The sequence below is a fragment of the Gossypium hirsutum genome, chromosome A05, assembly GCF_007990345.1.
Source record: "Gossypium hirsutum isolate 1008001.06 chromosome A05, Gossypium_hirsutum_v2.1, whole genome shotgun sequence".
Classification (NCBI taxonomy): Eukaryota; Viridiplantae; Streptophyta; class Magnoliopsida; order Malvales; family Malvaceae; genus Gossypium; species Gossypium hirsutum.
The window spans coordinates 95,422,254-95,432,260 of NC_053428.1; the positions used below are offsets into that span (position 1 = coordinate 95,422,254).

At 35.6% G+C, this 10,007-nt stretch overlaps 1 non-coding gene across 1 annotated transcript; it reads right to left on the reverse strand.

The window, feature by feature from the left end:
- Nucleotides 1-503: 503 nt before the first annotated feature.
- Nucleotides 504-610, reverse strand: LOC121229805 (small nucleolar RNA R71). Its single transcript, XR_005927761.1, has one exon. It is a non-coding gene; the product is annotated as a small nucleolar RNA R71 (small nucleolar RNA).
- Between the last annotated feature and the right edge of the window lie 9,397 nt (nucleotides 611-10,007).

Below are 10,007 nucleotides of genomic sequence, written 5' to 3' on the forward strand. Positions count from 1 at the left end.
AAATAAGGCAGAGTCTACAATATATAGAGGAAGAGCACGAGGACGATACCAATACTACCGGGGAGATGGCTAAAAATTAGAGTAATCCACTACCTTCTGTGGTTGCTACAAATCCTGTAAATCAGAATCTAGCCCCTCGTACTATGTACGACTATGCTAAGCCTAATTTAGCTGGGGCTGAATTGAGTATTGTTAGACTTACAATTGCTGCAAATAATTTTGAACTAAAACCTAACACTACAAAAATGATTCAACAGTTTGTTCAGTTTGATGGTTTGCAAGATAAAGACCCGAATACTCATTTGGCCAACTTCTTAGAGTTCTATGATACTTTCAAAATAAATGACATTTCTGATTATTCCATTCGTCTTCTATTATTTCCCTTTTCATTGAGGAACAAAGCTAAACAGCGGTTGAACTCGTTACCACAAGGTTCCATCACTACTTGGGAACAAATGACCGAAAATTTTTTACTAAAGTATTTTCTGCCTGCTAAAACGGCAAAGTTGATGAATGATATCTCTTCTTTTGTGCAGATGGATTTAGAAACTCTTTACGATGCATGAGAGAGGTATAAGGACTTATTGAGAAGGTGTCCTCACCATAGGTTACCTTTATGGGTACAGGTTCAAACTTTTTACAATGGTTTGAACCCCTCAACTAGGCAGTTAATCGATGCAGCCACCGGCAGGACCCTAAATAACAAAACACCTGAGGAGGCTTATGAGTTTATTGAAGAGATGTCACTAAATAATTATCAGTGGCAAGTCATGAGAACAAAGCCAACGAAAGCCGCTGGTGTTTTCAACCTCGACACGGTTACCATTATCAAACTAAGTAGAGCTCTTAAATAAAAAGATTGATGGTTTATGTGTCTCTACGCAGGTACATCCAGTGATACAGTGTGACACAAATGGAGGAGGAATGAATAATCCAGAATGCCTAGCCTATGACCCTAGCATTACGAATGAACAAGTCAATTATATGGGCAACAATACTAGACCTCAGAATAACCCCTATAGTAATACTTATAATGCTGGTTAGAGGAACCACCCCAACTTCTCTTGGGGTGGTCAAGGCAATCAAAGACCACAACCCCCTCTAGGCTTTCAACCACCTTACCAGTAGGAAAAGAAGCCGAACTTTGAAGAGATGCTAACGAAATTCATCTCAGTGTCAGAAACACATTTCAGAAACACCAAAACAGTGCATAAAAATCAGCAAGCGTTGATTCAAGGGCTCGAGAATCAAATAGGTCAGCTTGCTAAGTTGACCTCTGAAAGACTACAAGGTAGTTTGCCTAGCAACACTGAGACTAACCTAAGAGAACAGCGCCATGCAATTACTATTCAATATGAAGAAGGGTTAGTTGAGTCCAAACTAGAACCAAGACAAGAAATTGTGGTAAGCCAAGATAAGGTGGATGAAAGCCAGAATAAACAAAAACTGGTAAGCAGAGAATATACACCTCGTGTGCCATACCCGAATGCAACAAAGAAAGACCGCACATATGAATAATTCGGTAAATTTCTTAACCTTTTAAAAAAATTACATATTAACTTACCGTTTATTGAAGCTCTTTTGCAAATGCCCAATTTAGTTAAATTTTTAAAGGAGCTTCTGGCAAACAAACGGAAGTTAGATGAATCGTCGCATGTGGAATTAAATGCAGTTTGCTCAGCAATTCTACAAAATAAACTACCCAACAAGTCAAAAGATCCAAGCAGTTTTACTGTTCCTTGTTTAATTGGTAGATTAGCTGTTAATCATGCTTTGGCTGACTTAGGGGCAAGCATTAATGTCATGCCCTATAAAATGTTCAAACAACTAGGCCTTGGGAAACCTAAACAAACTAGGATGAGTATACAACTGGCAGATAAAAGTATTAGATTTCCTAGGGGTATTGTTGAGATGTACTCGTTAAGATTGATAAATTTATATTCCCAGTTGACTTTGTTGTTCTAGACATGGATGAGGATAGTGACTTACCTTTAATTCTAGGTCGGCCCTTTTTAGCAACTGCTAGAACTATCAAAGATGTTGGTACAGGTGAACTAACGCTTTGTGTAGGTGACAAAACAATCACTGATGGTCATAAAACTAACTAAAAATTTGACTAAGGCAAGCGCACCTATCGAACAGTAGTATAGTTATGGTGAGACCAGAAATATCGTATCCACTAGGACTAAAAGTACTAGTAATTACTATCTTTTTATTATCTAGCCTAACAATTAAGAGAATTTTTAATCTAAAATTAATTATCTAATTAGCTAAGATTGCGACGGAGATTAAAGTTGGAAAATACTTTTGGAAAACCGATGAAGAAGACAATACCCAAGGAATAATTCACCTAGACTTCACTTATTACCTCTGAATTAGATGATTTATTCACTTGACTTAATCTGTAGGATTCCCTGATTTATGTTAATATCTCTCTCAAGACTAAAAACAACTGACTCTAGGTTGATTAATCGAAATCGCTTTCTAATTAAAACCCTTATTGTCGTATTAACTCGATCTATGGATTCCTTTATTAGATTTGACTCTAATCCGGCAGATTTATGTCGTCCTATCTCTAGGATTGCATGCAACTCTGCTTAATTATGAATGATCTACTCTTAAACAGGGACTTTTGCTCCACTGAATAAGCACATCAAGAACCTGAATTAATATCCTAAAATATTAAAGCAAGGGTTAAACTCACAATTAAGAATAAGAACAAGTATTTATCATATAATTCAAATAGTAATAAGATTCGTCTTAGGTTTCATCTCCCTTATGTATTTAGGGAATTTAGTTCATAACAATAGAGAACATCTCAAGATTCAGAAAACAACAAAACATAAAGAAACTCAAAGAAATTCTAGGAAATTGAATGGAAATCTTCAGTCTTGATGTAAATCCTGCCTCCGAGCTAATTCCGATGGCTGTCCTTAGGTATTTTCTTCCTTCTACTATGCGTGTCTCCCTTTAATCCTCTTCTAGGGTGTTTATATAGACTTTGGAATGCCCAAATTAGCCCAAAATTAGCCTTTTCCAAGTAGAATTAGACTTGGGCTCGACAAGGACATGGCCGTGTGCCACGCCTGTGTGAAAATGCTCAAGACATGTACAATTCTGACTTGGTTTCGTGTCGACACGACCATAAAACACGGGCATGTGGTCTACTAGTGTGTCACACACGGGCGTGTAAATTTCCCGTGTGGAAGTGCCTAGGTCGTGTGAAACACTGAATTAGTCCTAATTTGTCTGTTTTTGGCCCGTTTCTTCCTCTTTTTGCTATCCAAGGCCTCCTGAGTATAAAACATGAAATTAAAGGATTAGGAGCATCAAATTCACTAAAACCAATGAAAAATCATTCATAAATATGCCAAGCATGGGGTAAAAATATGTATATATTACGTTTTACCAAATATCCCCACACTTAAGCATTTGCTTGTCCTCAAGCAAAATCCTTAACTCACAATTAAAATAAATTCTTCTCAACTTATAATTCTCATCAATAATGTTCGAAATAATCCACAAGTAAATATATGTTAAGAGCTTAACTAAAAGAACATGAAGGTTTCAAACAGTCCAAATTGAGCATTTCAATCATAAAATCATAGGTATCCCCCTTTATCTAAGTAATCACCTTTAATTCCAAATTGACAAGGTTGACATCCTCACTAATGATTCACTCAAATCACTCAAAGTGTTTAAGGTTTAATAATTAAGCACTCAATTGTCAAACATGAAAAGTTATTACCATAGGCTTGCATGAAAATTAAATCTCCGCCACTATGAATGAGATGATACACAAATCAAAAGGTCTTTAACCGGGTTGTAATAGTGCTTGGGTTAAAGGTGTGGATAAAGGCTGAAAAAGAGGGTTAGAATCGAGATTAATTTAATAAATTAACAAACCTAGAAAAAATAAATCTAATCACCGAATTACAAAAAAAATGCTAGAATTTGAATTATCCGAAACTAATGATGTGAGCTTTTTCTCAATATAAAAAATTTAACTTATCCAAGCTCTTTAGAATGATATGCAACCGAATGAATATAAGTATATGTTTTTCTTTTGTTTTTTTCCTTTTTTTAAGAATAAGAACAAGTATTTAATGGAAAGTATATAACAAGAAATAATTCAGCAACTGGAACGAACGAACATAGTTAGGTAACTAATCAAATCAAATCTCGATAAAAAGGAGTCAATGAAAAAGGAGAAATTCTTAACGAATCAAAAAGGGTTAAGTTGTGGGTTAATATTAAGGGGAAAATTAGGAACTAATAGTTAAGTCTCAAAAGGGTTCACTAGGGGTCAATTATGTGGGTAAGCTTTTTGTGGAGTAAATGGGCTGAAACCTAAGTGCCTTTATCATTTAAGTATATCAAATCAAAGGTGTGGTCTTGACATGCATAATCAAAGAAAGTTCTAGAATAACAAATCAATGTTGACACACTCATAACCAATAAAATCAGTGAGCAAGAAAGATATATGCTCTAAAAGGCTCAAAATCTCACGAAAATTATGGGTATTTGATGTCAATCCTGTAAATTCAAAACTCAAGATAATACCTCAATTCAAGGGAACAACCTAGCAATTTTAATTCTCAAAAGTTTTAACTTATCATGCTTGATTTTCTAATGTCTTTAAATTTAAATAATCAATGCACAATTACCTATGATTTACTCTAATAATAAGATGAGAAAATTATTTGAGAACAAGATAAAAATTCAGGGATTTTCTGATAATCATCTAAATAATCTCCCCACACTTAAGTTGTACATTGTCTTCAATGTACAAAGAAAGATAATAGCAATATAAGCATAATATCAGAAGAGAGGGAGAGAAGCGAAACTGCCCTAAATTTTTGGATGAAATCTTTGGAATAGCGAAAGCTAGAATTGTAGATAGTGCTAATGAAAGGCATGATTCTGAGTTACTAGTAGAAAAAATAAACACAACTGTGGAAGAGAATCAAGGGGTTACTCGAGAAAAACCATAAAGATAAATATAGTTCAAAATATAAAACATAAGTCTTCAAAAATAGATAAAAATAAAAATAAAATTTAAATAAAAAAATAATAATAATAAATAAATAAAGGGACTCAGAGGTCCTCATCATCAGATGCCCCGTGGGTCGACGGTGCCGAAGAAGAGATGTAGAGGTGGTGGCAAATCTGTCGAAGAGTGGCATCGATGCTGTCGAATCGCTCAAAACACTGCTGCTTAAAGCGAGTGAGCCGCTCGAATATGTCTTTCAAAGTGGCAGTAAGAGGTCGGTCACTCGGTGGTGGTGGTGGTGGGTGTGGATGTGGGTCCTCATGAGGGGGAGGAACATCATCAGTAATGTCCTCTGGCTCATCCTGATCATCAGACTGAACGAGTCTATACTGAGGGGGTCGAATCCACGGCGTCGCTCTATCATCCTCATGTGGATCTTACTCGAATTCCTTGAGGAGACATCTGACCTACTAGTGTGAGTGTAGATGACATCTCTAGAGTGTCAAAGAGGCCGAAGTGTCGAGCAAGGTGAGTCACGTAAGGGCCAAGGCAAATAGGGCCTCTCCTATGGTGGTCTGTCTGGTGGCGAAATGTGAGGGCGATAAAATATGCCAAATCAAATACACGACCAGTCGCCATGCTCCATAGGAAGTAAGCTCGGTGGTGCTAACGACGCCTGTGCTCTCTCTCCTCCCAGTCAAAGTATGAGCCAAGATAGCATGGATATAGCGTAGTGCTGGAGGAAGAGAAGTCACCTTTGAGCATCTTGCGTCATAGGGAACGGTACTTGCCATAAGGTCGGTCCAATAGCAAGAGGATGAGTGGCGTATGTGACGGTGCAGATGTAAAAAAATTTTGGACGCCATGAACTCCTCCGTGTAGAGGCCCAAGGCAGCTCCAAAATCTGGTACACTCATATTCCTTATGAGTCCACCAAGTCTAAAAATAATAGTACCGGCCTCGTCATGGGTATTCATCACATGCTGGAGATAGAAAGTAGTGCAAAACTCCAATGTAAGCTCTGAATAGGTGGGCTCGATAATTGTAAAGAAATGATCCCACAGGGTAGTATCAAGATGGAAATGAACCAGGTGAGCAAGTTAGACCTACTCTAAGGCGGCCTAATCAATACATCAGCCCACACCTAGCGGTCACACGCGCAAAAGCTGAAACAAGTCATTTTTTGGGCTTGACGAAAATTGAAGTAGAGGGTGACGAGCTTCAGTTGAGGCGCTTGAAGAGGTTGCACCAGACCCCTTCTGTTTTTTTGAAGCAGAGGCAACAGTCTTCTTGCCTCGTGTGTTTGCCATAGTGTACCTAGAAAGAAAAGGAGTTCATCAATGAAAAATGTATCGCCAAATAAAAGCAAATAATCCTAAATAACAATTTACTCCTAAAATAGAGTATTCGAAATAAAAATATGTAAGCCTCATAAAGTGATTCTAAGTTGAAAGTAGATAAATAAAATAAATAAAAAATAAATACCCAACCGAGACATGAATCAAAACTAAAAGACAAAGTATGCTATATGAAACAAATGTTGATAATAGTACGTAAGAATAAAAAGACAAATTGGCAGGGAACAGTCATATTAAAGAAAAAATAAATAAGAAACAAGAATAAAAAGAACAAATTAAATAAAATTCCAAGTAGAAATCGAAAAGTGAATGGCACACTAGTGATAATAAACAATGAAAATAAAATAACGAAAAGTGAATGGCATACTAGATACTAAGCACAATGATAAACCGTAATTTATACATATTTTTACCCCATGTTTAATGCATTTTATGGATGATTTTCCATTAGAATTGGTGAATTCGCTGCTCCTAATGCTTTAATTTCATGTTTTATACTTACAAGAGCATAGGAGAGAGAAAGGAACGAGAAACGGGCCAAAAACAGAGAAAATGGGCCAAAGTACGAAATCAACATGGCCTGGACCTCCTCACACGGACATACCACACGGCCGTGTCAAGTTGGCAGGCTCGAGCGCGGCCTAAAGTAATCGCACACGGGCGTGTCCCTACCGGGCCCAAGTTGAGTCCAGTTCGAAAAAGTAAGCTTGAAGAGATAAATCCTGAGATGGTGCATGTTTCAATTAAACCAATCTCTGCTTCCACCTCCAACACCAAGTCCTCTAACGTTTCTTCTAACTAGACTTGATCATGGGTCAGGCCATTCGGTCAGGCCCAAAAGTTCCGCCCAAAATGTGAGAGGACTTTAGCAAAAATATAGGCCTAAAAAATGAGTTTAGACAAAAAAAAACCCGTTTAGAAAACATGTCGGCCTCGAGTAAGGCATTTTTGGCCTAGACCCGACCCAAATTCACTAAAGGACAAAAAAAGATCTGCTCTTTTTTTTTAATGTTATTTTCTTGTTGTTTTCTTCCTATTTTGCTATCATTTTATTATTATGTTGCTACTATTTTGGTGTTATTGTTTGGATATTGTATAAAACGTATTTTATTATTAATTTTGTTATTATTTTAAAAGCATTTTTTAATTCTGTTATTATTTTAGATACATTTGCTTGTTAAGTTGCATTTATCTTAGTGTTATTTAAGTCTACATATTTTTCAAAATTTATTTTCAATTTGTTTGGAAATATTTATTTTGATGTTTTTAGTATTTTTGATGTATTATATATATTTAAAAATTATATAAAAATAATATAAAAAATTAATACAGGCAGGCCGGATCGGGCTCGGATTTTACAATTTTTATTTGAGTCAGGCTTGGGCAAAATTTTAAGCCCATTTTTCTGACTGGACTGGGTCAGAACCTAATAAATGGGCCTAAATTTTTACTTGAGTTTGACCCAAACCCGATCAGGCCCAGCCCATGAACACCTCTATTTGTAACAATCCAAACCCTCCTTTACGACATTAAGACTTCAAAATCTTGTGCAATAACATTGAAAATTGGCTAACAACTAATACGTTTGTTATGCATGATACCATATATCAAATAATTTTTCATAAACACTTGTTACTTTATTAAATAATCATTTAAACTTTAATTGATATTCAAATAAAACTTTTTAAACTTTTTAATTTATTAAACTGAACTCATTATTTGAATGTAACAAAATCGTTAAAGGATTCTTCTAATAATTTAGCCCAAAATAAACCATTCACGATATAAGATTATAATATGGGGGGTTCTATCTTACTGTATTTGCATATACGGGTACCTTACCAACCTGAAAACCATTTCTCAAGTAACCTTGTTTGCCTGATGTCTCAAGGTCGTGGGAACGGTGCTCCAGTCGGAGGGAATGAAGGGAGCTTCGTCGCTGACGGCCCTAGAGTGTCTCAAGGTTGTGGGAATGGTGCTCCCGTCGGAGGGAATGAAGGGAGCTTCGTCGCTGGCGGCCCTAGAGTGTCTCAAGGTTGTGGGAACGGTACTCCCTTAGGAGGGAATGAAGGGAGCTTAGTCACTGGCGGCCCTAGAGTGTCTCAAGGTCGGGGAACGGTGCTCCCGTCGGAGGGAATAAAGGGAGCTTCGTTGCTGGTGGCCCTAGAGTATATGTTATTCATGTCGAAACCATTCTTTTGAAAACGGGGATCGACTTTGTTTGAAAGTGAAAATTAAAACGGGAGTCGCCACCAATCTTTTATCAGGTGTGATCGGATCACCTTTGTTTTAATAAATCAATTTTAGTTTACTAAAACAGGGCCTTTGGTCTACGAAACTTGAGAGAATGAGTTCGGGAGTCGGTTACGTACGAGGAAGGATTAGCACCCTCGACACGCCCAAAAAATTGGTACCGAATTGATTAGTTAGTGTCTTAAGGTCGAAAATTAAAAATCGGGAAGGGACTTGAAATACGATCTTTTCTATTAATACTGATTTTAAAATTCTTGAATTAGCTTAAATCGATTTGTTTAAAAAGATTTCCTTATCTCGAGATATCGGAGTATCACATCCCGTAAGTTAGGACACAATACCATGAATTCCCGAGCACAAGGTCGTCTTTTAATTTAAATTGGAAATCCGTGCATTTCAAAACTCAAAAGGATATTTAGCTATTTAGAACCAACAAGAGAACCGAAACCCCGTAAGTTAGGGCACAATTCTTCGATGTTCCAAAATGCGAAACATTACCTTATTTATTGAAATTAGTAAAAACATGAATAAAAATCTTTAAAGTAATGAACAACAGAATGATATAAAATAGGCAGGAGACAAAAATAAATGAGTTGGAAATACATTGAAACAAATAATAAATATGACAACAATATTAAAACAATAACAATGCATGCGATATATTAAACGTAATAATAGTATCCAATGTGAAATAAAAACAACGAATATATACATAATAAAGATATTAAGAGTATGTACGTAAAATATATATATATATATTTATAAATAGTAATAGTGTTAGAAATATACTATATATAGTGTTTGAAGTATATACATAAAATAGTGAAAATATAACTAGTAGTGTTAAGATATATATAATATATACATATGTATAAAATAGATATAAAAAAAATATGTACATAATATAGTGTAAAAAATACATACATAATATAATTAAAATATATACATAAGATAACATGTAGAAAAAATATATATAAATAATATAGTATTAAAGATATATACATAAAATAGTATAATATATATATACGTAATATAGAATTTAGAATATACCTAATATATTAAAAGAATATATATATAATATAATATTAAGAAATATAATAATAACAAAAGAGAGAGAGAGAGAGAGTGGGTGATTTTCGGCCACAAGGCCGGCCACCGTCCGGTCACCGGACCACCGCCGGCTACCGTCGGTCCACCATACACGGCAGCCGGACCTCAAAAAAATCTTTTTCGGTAAAAATGGGAAAGCTTCCTCCTTTTATTTTTACTTTCGTATAAAAGAAACAAAATAAAACTGAAAGGAAAACAATAAGCAAACAAAGAACTTAAAACGAGAATAGACCAAGAAACCTCTTTTGCTTTGATATTTGATTAATCTCCAAAAAAAAACTAGCCTCTCCAAA